Source organism: Pangasianodon hypophthalmus, chromosome 18, assembly GCF_027358585.1.
Source record: "Pangasianodon hypophthalmus isolate fPanHyp1 chromosome 18, fPanHyp1.pri, whole genome shotgun sequence".
Lineage (NCBI taxonomy): Eukaryota > Metazoa > Chordata > Actinopteri > Siluriformes > Pangasiidae > Pangasianodon > Pangasianodon hypophthalmus.
The window spans coordinates 12,981,064-12,989,033 of record NC_069727.1 but is presented as its reverse complement, the minus strand read 5'-3'; the positions used below and the strand labels follow the sequence as shown (position 1 = coordinate 12,989,033).

The window sequence follows — 7,970 nt, the reverse complement described above, 5'->3', positions numbered from 1 at the left end:
TCTCTCTCACACACTATACAGGCCGAGAACATGACTATAACCTTTTATAAGACTATCACCTTCTATAAGAATATCACTTTTTATAAAAACATACAACAAAATAAAATGCACTACATAAACTTTATTCTCCATACTTTCATAAAAAGCTCAGAAATTTAACAATATGTGAGCTTGCCTAGTTTTTCACTTTTTTCTTTTTGTTAAATATAGGAAACAAACCCTGAGGACTGTGGTTCATGAGTGTGAGTTTCTTGATACATATTCTATGTATTGTCATTTTGTTAATTGTTGTAAAACAAGTTATCTTGATAAAATGTTATGCTCATAAAATTGCTGATAAAATTCATGATAGCTCACAGCTCACTGACAGCAGGCAGAAAACTCCTTAGTTTAGCGATATAATGGCTCAGTTTAGTGACTTGGTGACCGTGGGGTAACACTTTTAACACAACTCATACATATACAGGGCCATGACTGTAATATAATAACTTCACAATGTCAAGAGTGGTTAGTCAAAAAGGCTAGTCAAGGTATGAGACTAACTTTTGACATTTTAGCTCAGTAACTTGATGAATGAAAAGTAGTGCTGTGACATCAACATCTGGCTTTCATACTGAAAACTGAAAGAGCCCCATTGTGATTGTATTATGTCAGAAACACTCATAGTAATCACTTGAGATAAATGGAAAAGTTGGAGATGAATTTATGAACACTATAATATATTGAAATTATACAATTATAAATGTGTGTAACCATGTGGTTGAGCTGCCTGTTAAAGGGTTTAAGGAGTGGTTTCCCAATAAGAGTGTAAGGCTGTGGGCATGGCTTTTACTCCTTGCAGGGAATTAATTACAAAGTGATAAGTGAAAGATGGAGCTATATAGTCATATTGTTGGCTGTATGCATGTTATTTCTGGATAAACCAGTGGTGGTAAAGTGATATAAATATTTAATCTGCAGGGTGGCATGGTAGAGCAGTGGCTAGCATTGGCACCCCATAGATCCACAGTCCCCGGTTAGAACATGAGCTCTGTTTACAGTTTTTGCATAGTTATGGATCCCAAAGCATGCCAGTAGGTAGATTAGCTACTCACAGAGTTAATAAGTAACTGAAATTTGGGAAAAAGACCATGCCTGAAGATCCACTTTGTTTCTTATTACATTCTTTAAAAATTCCCATCTGTCTCTATCTATACTAGTGTTGAGGTTTCTGCACACGCCTTCCTATCTCCTGGCTACTTTTCAACAACTCCTACCAAAGAGTCTTTACTGGGGGTGCTGGCATTTTTTTTTACAGTTCCACTCTTCATGTCATTTATTTGCAGGCATGGTCTGCACTCACAAAATTGGCCGTGTGAATGAGTGCACTAATGGGTCTGCAAGGTGCCCTGCAGTGGACTGTTGTCCCATCTAGGGTATATTCCTGTATCCAGTTTTCCAGGACAGGGTCTGGATTGCAATCCTGTAAAAGATGAAGCAGAAGGTGAATGAATGAATAACTAGATGAATTCAGCAATCAATAAAGTTGCAGTGCAGTCAAATAATTAAATAGTACAGTCACACCGAGTCTAAAAGGGTAAATTGTGTCAATCATACAGTGTATACAGTTTGTATAGAGTATAACCTCATTCACATAAATAGAAACCTACAACAAACACACCAATAGTCATCTTTAACAAACTATGCAAAAAAGTGAAACATTAAATACATAGTGAAACCGTACTAAATGTCCCATAATATGAAAAATGTTTTGGAGTACAGCAGTCATGCATGTGGAGCATGCTTGCTTATTAGGTGAGCATGTGTAGCTGGTCTTCATTAAACCTCAATAATAGTGCAAATGACTGAGCTGTGCTGGAGTTTGCATCACTAATAAGACACTTGAGAAACAGTTACTTATGATCAAGTTGGGGGTGGGTGCAAATGCAGCAGATGGTGTGTTTTTTTTTAACGAGTGTATGAATACATCACAGTAGCTTTATGATTATGTCAGTTGCTTAGGTTTCTGGGTTAGTGTTAAAGAGGCTGCAAAATGGAATTTGAAGGCCGGAGATAACTAACGTTGCTGAATGAATAAATATACAGTGTAAATGTGTCATACCGCTTCTTTCAATTCAGCAGCTATTTCATATATCAAATCTGTACTATTCATTCATTCATTTTCCTGTTCGCTTTTCCTCGTGAGGGTTGTGGTGGCACCAGAAAGTCAGCCCAGACTTCTCTATGCCCAGCCACAGATTCCAACTCTTCCTGGGGGATCCCCAGACAATCCCAAGGCAATTGTGAGATATAATCTCTCCTGCAGGTCTAGGGTCAACTTTGAGCTATCACTTCAGTGGGACATACCTGATACAGTTCTACTAGGAATCAACCAGTTGGCATACCTGTGAAGGTATTCAAACCTGGCTCCTCTTACTTCAAAGGAGAGAGGCTCTACTCTGAGGTTCTCCCAAATTGTCATGCTCTTCACCCTATCATGGAAGGAAGCCGAGCAACCCTTGGAGGAACCTCATTTATGCCACCTGTACTCGTGACCTTATTTTTTCAATCCCTACACACAGCTCATGACCATTGGTGAGAATAGAGATTGACCCATACACAGGGAGCATAATTTGCAAACAGAGCTCCTGTTTTACTGCTGCTGCTGACCCAATCTCTTTTTCCATCACTCATGAATAAGATCCTGAAATACTCCTCTGCCAGTGGCAGGGTCTTCCTCACCTGAAGAGAGCTTCCCATTCTTTTCCAGGAGAGAAATATAGGCCCTAGATATGGAGGTGCTGATTATCATCCCAGCTGCTTCTTATTCAGCAGTGAGACATTTAAGTTTATGTTGGAGGACGAGTTCTGGTGGTACCATCAGGCAAATAACAGGGACACTACTTTTAGCCCCTCATACTAGATACTTCTACAACCATGACTGTGTTTTTATATCTTGTTCATGAAAACCACAAATAGGAATGCAGACAAGACACACCCTTGACAGAATCCGAAACCCCCCTTAAACGATTTTGACTTAACACCAAGAATGCAGACACAATTCTCAATTTAGTGACCCAGATACCCCATACTCCTTTAGTCCCACCCACAACAAATGTGCACAAAACACATGTAGACTGGAATAGCATTCTCCCATTACCCCTCACAAAGCTGTGCAAGAGCCAAGAACTTGTCCACTGTTCCACCACATTGTTCTTTCTGATTTCTTGGTTCAACTTTCCAGAACACTGGCATACAGCTAATGAGTTTAATTAATGTACACCAATCAGCCAAAACATTAAAACCTCCTGCCTAATATTGTATAGGTCCCGATTGTGCTGCCAAAACAGCTCTGATCTGTCGAGGCATGGACTCCACAAGACCTCTGAAAGTGTGCTATGTTATCTCGCACCAAGATGTTAGCAACAGATCCTTTAAGTCCTGTAAGTTGCAAGGTGGGGCCTCCATGGATAGGACTTTTTTGTCCAGCACGTCCAACAGACTCTCGATCGGATTGAGATCCGGGGAATTTGGAGGCCAAGTCAACACCTTGAACACTTTGTCATGTTCCTCAAGCCATTCCTGAACAATGTTTAGGTAGGTGGTATGTGCAACCTGGTGCCATCTGTTCCTCAGGTAAGTGATGCACATACACCCTGCTGTCCACATGATGCAAAAGAAAACATGATTCATCAGACCAGGCCACCTTCTTCCATTGCTCCATGGTCCAGTTCTGATGCTCATGTGCCCATTGTAGGCTCTTTCAACTGTAGACAGGGGTCAGCATGGGCACTCTGACCAGTCTGCAATGCACTGTGTTCTGACACCTTTCTACCATAGCCAGCATTAACTTTTTCAGCAACTTTTTTTTTGTGCTACAGTAGCTCCTCTCTGGGATCAGACAGGCTAGCCTTTGTTCCCCACGTGCATCAATGAGCCTTTACCGGCTGCGCCAGATCACCATTTGTCCTTCCTTGGACCACTTTTGGTAGGTACTAACCACTACATACCGGGAACACCCCACAAGACCTGCTGGATTGGAAATGCTCTGACCCAGTTGTCTAGCCTTCACAATTTGGCCCTTGTCAAAGTCGCTCAGATCCTTACACTTGCCCAATTTCCTGCTTCCAAAACATCAACTTCGAGAACTGACTGTTCACTTGCTGCCTAATATATTCGACCCCTTACAGGTGCCACTGTAATGAGATAATCAATGTTATGGCTGATTGGTGTATAATTGGAACATACCCTCTTGTACCCTAAAAATAGACTACCATCCCAGTTGGCCAGTTCAAGTGCACTGTCCCAGATAAACACTTTAATGTTGCCACTTTTGTCCTGTACCTTCAACTTCTCTGGCTGAATCTCATCCACCCTTGCAGTCTTGCCACTATAACATTTTCTAAACACCATAGTAACCATTTCTAACCACAGAGATGGACTCCAAAACCATCAGAGATTTCTAGCACCGCCTTCTGAAGAGTGAGCATGGCTGCTAGGTTAAGAAGTGCTCCTTACATCATTCAACAATATCCCCAGTAGATATCAATACTCCTCTTGTTGAGCAGAACTTGTGCGTGGTTTCATCTCCCTTTTCTGAGGAGTCAAACGGCTTGCCAGAATATTTTATTTACCTTCATTATAGCCTTCTACACCTTGCAATTGTTTTCCACATTTGAAACGAAATAACAAGAAATTCTAAATGCTAAGCCACAACGAACATAATTACACAGAAAGATATTAAGTTGTTGGTTTTTCTTCAGATCAGAGCACTAAGTGACCTTGTCCCTCAAGCAGTGACTTGAAATGTTCATGTAAACTAACTGTAAAAACATTTCAAGGATCCTGCCAGTGTAAATACAAACCAGGGTGTGCAGACTGCACATTCTATTCTTTCTTAGCTGGTTTCTTACATGAGGCCTTGCCTTTGACAGAAATTGGTATTCTACTCAATGAGTCCCTTTAGACAGACATTTGCTGAAGTGGCAGAATAGTAAGGTAAGTTGTGCATCAATAGACTGACCACCCTTTCTCTCTCTCTCTCTCTCTCTTTCTAAGTTTGTGTGTGTGTGTGTGTGTGTGTGTGTGTGTGTGTATATATCACTCTTTATATATCTCTTTCTCAGTACAGATGGGCTCATTACTGGAAGACATTTACATCCCTTGTCCTTGCATTAATGGATAGAACTTCACAATATAAGCTTGCAGTATGTCTGCAGTATGTATGCCAGTCAATGGTGCAATGCAATGCATTGCAATAAACCCTGAATTGATTAAATGAAGCAAAAACTGCATAGGCCTATGGATGCCAAAGCCTGCAAGCCTGAAGGTGAATGGGAAAAAAGTTTTGCTGTAAGTTTATTATCCTTGGGATATCTGACTGAATATTGATTATGACGGAGAACAGCTATGTGTGGGGGAAAAAGCATACACAGCATAATCTTTTATTTTATGTGAAAGATAAAAGGGATAAAAATGAGACGTTTCCCAATTATATTCATTAATTTATGTTCGTAAGCACTTTATCCTGTCAAGGTTAAAGTTAACCCTAATCAGGGTTAAAGTGCAGCCAGTTTGGATTCTATCCTGAGAAACACTGGATGCAAGGTTGGGATACAGCCTAGGTGTAATGCCACTCCATTGCAGGTAGCTTAAAGATCCATCTTTTGATGATGTAGCATTAAAATGTCCTTTCATTGGAACTAATGGGGCCATCTTTTCCAGAAATGACAATGCCCCTGTGCACAAAGCATGATCCCTAAAGACATGGCTTGGTGTGGAAGAACTCATAAGACCTGCACGGTGCCCTGACGTCAACCCCACTGAACACCTTTGGGATGAATCGGAACACTGACTGCATGCCAGGCCTCCTCGCTATACATCAGTGCAGGACCTCACTAATGCTCCAATAATTTAATGAGTAAATCCCCCCAACCACATTCCAAAATCTTGTGGAAAGCCTTCCCAGAAGATTGGGAAAGCAGTTATAGCAGCAAAGGGGGGGACCAACTCCATACTAATGTTGATGGTTTTGGAATGGTATGTTCAAAAGCACATATGGGTGTGACGGCCAAATGTCTACATACTTCTGTCCATATGGTGTATATGTAAATGTATTTATGAATGTATGTGTTCATGGTGCCCTGCAATGGACCAACATCCCATCCCCCTACCAGCTCTCCCCATTTAAAAGCTATTTCATATGATGGATAAATCTGTATTTTTTCATTATTTTTTATTGCTTAGATGGTCTAGAGCATTCTCTCTATTTTGTGAATTCCTTCTCAAACACCTCTCTTTTGTGAAAAAAAATTCCTTCTCTCTATTGTGAAAAATTTGCCTATGTGTATCCTTCTCAACCACATCCACTTAAGGTTTTCTTGTACAATACACTTAACTGATTATGGGTAATCTTAAGGGAGAACTCAAAGTGTTTTATGCAACAAAACCTTAGCCTAATGCCTGTACAGGTTACCAGGGAGTCATCAGGGAGTCAATGCTATCATATTTGCTTGCATAATATTCTGTCACACTTGTACCTGGCTTTGGATAAAAGTGTTTACCAAATCAATTTTAAAAAATGTGAATGCATAAAAAATGACCATCCTAATCAAGGCAATTTTATTCTCTGTTACTAAGAAGTAGATATGAAAATTCTGTGAATGTTTAGAGAAAGAATTAAAATAGAGAGCAGAGCAGGCCTAGCAACATTTCTACCACAATTACCATGGTTATTAAATGATACTAAGTGACTAATACAGAGTATCTAGGAAGTCAAGATGAACAGATGAAAAGACAGATAAACATGTGCCACATTAATAAAAAATTACCAGGAGTTTAAGGAAGGTGATGTTAGGATTGAATTAATGTCTCTAATGTAGGAAGACTTCCATCATCATACAGTTTATGATATACAAATTAATTCCAGGCTTTTTTTTGTCCTGCACACTAAAGAAAATAAATCTTTCATGAGCACATCTTTTCATCTGCAAATTCAATAGATACAGGAGAAGAAACTAATTACTGTAGTACTAATCACACATGCATGCATGTGCACACGTTTGTCTTACTATCCTTGTGAGGATGTTCCATTGGCATAATTATTAATGCATCTAACTGATGCTATGCCTACACTTAAATTTAACCGCAACCTTATCTTCACTAAATATGCTGTTTCAAAAGGAAACCTTTTAGCGCTTTTAATTTTTATAAAAATGCAGTCCCCACAAGGTCAAAACTGTCAGATATCCCTTACCCTATGATTCCTGTCTCCACCAAGATTTATAAATATGTTAAATATGTCATGATTTATTTCATATGCTTTAATTGTATTTCTTGCCCTTGTGTGAAAATCTCCTGCATAAAGAGGAGTAATTAACATCTATTGATTAGAGGACACCATGCATAGAGTGACGAAGAGCAGCACTGACAGCTGCAATTCTGTGCCTGTCGCATAACGATTGTGGCAAGTGACAAACCTAATACAAACTTCCTGTGATTTGCTATTGATGGGGAAATATGCTGTGGGGTTGGGTAGACTCCATCATTTGATTTTTTGTGAGCAGAAAACAAGAGATAAAGGAAAGCACAAGTCTGATATTATTTTAAGAATTCTTCACGTTCTCAGTATTTCAGTTGACACTCCTTTTTATTGAGTTTTTGCAATATGTGTGAGGCCATGGACCAGCAGTTATCTGTACTGCACTATGCATAATTAAAATGCGAACAAAAAATCAGTCTAGTTGTGAAAAATGTGAATAAAATCCTTGCTTATATTTGGAACATTACTCATATCTTATGATGTCAATTAATATTATGTGTGAGGTGCAGTTCTTTTGTTAGGATGTCTGACATTCAAGGTTGTTAAAGTGCTAATTAACAGTTGGGGATGCTGCAAGAATCGCTAACACTCCAGGGCTTGGAAGGTCATGAAAACTGGGACAACCTGAACATTTAGCTCTAGGCCAAATGAGTTTAGGGATTGCTATGGG

General features: G+C 39.6%; 1 long non-coding RNA gene across 1 annotated transcript in view; it reads right to left on the bottom strand.

Annotated features, from left to right (window-relative positions):
• Positions 1-181: 181 nt before the first annotated feature.
• The window catches only part of LOC117599570 (uncharacterized), a 25,002-nt gene continuing 17,213 nt past the window's right edge, over positions 182-7,970 (bottom strand). The window contains exon 6 of the long non-coding RNA XR_004579973.2: positions 182-1,462. This is a non-coding gene — a long non-coding RNA (uncharacterized LOC117599570). The remainder of the gene's footprint in view (positions 1,463-7,970) is intronic.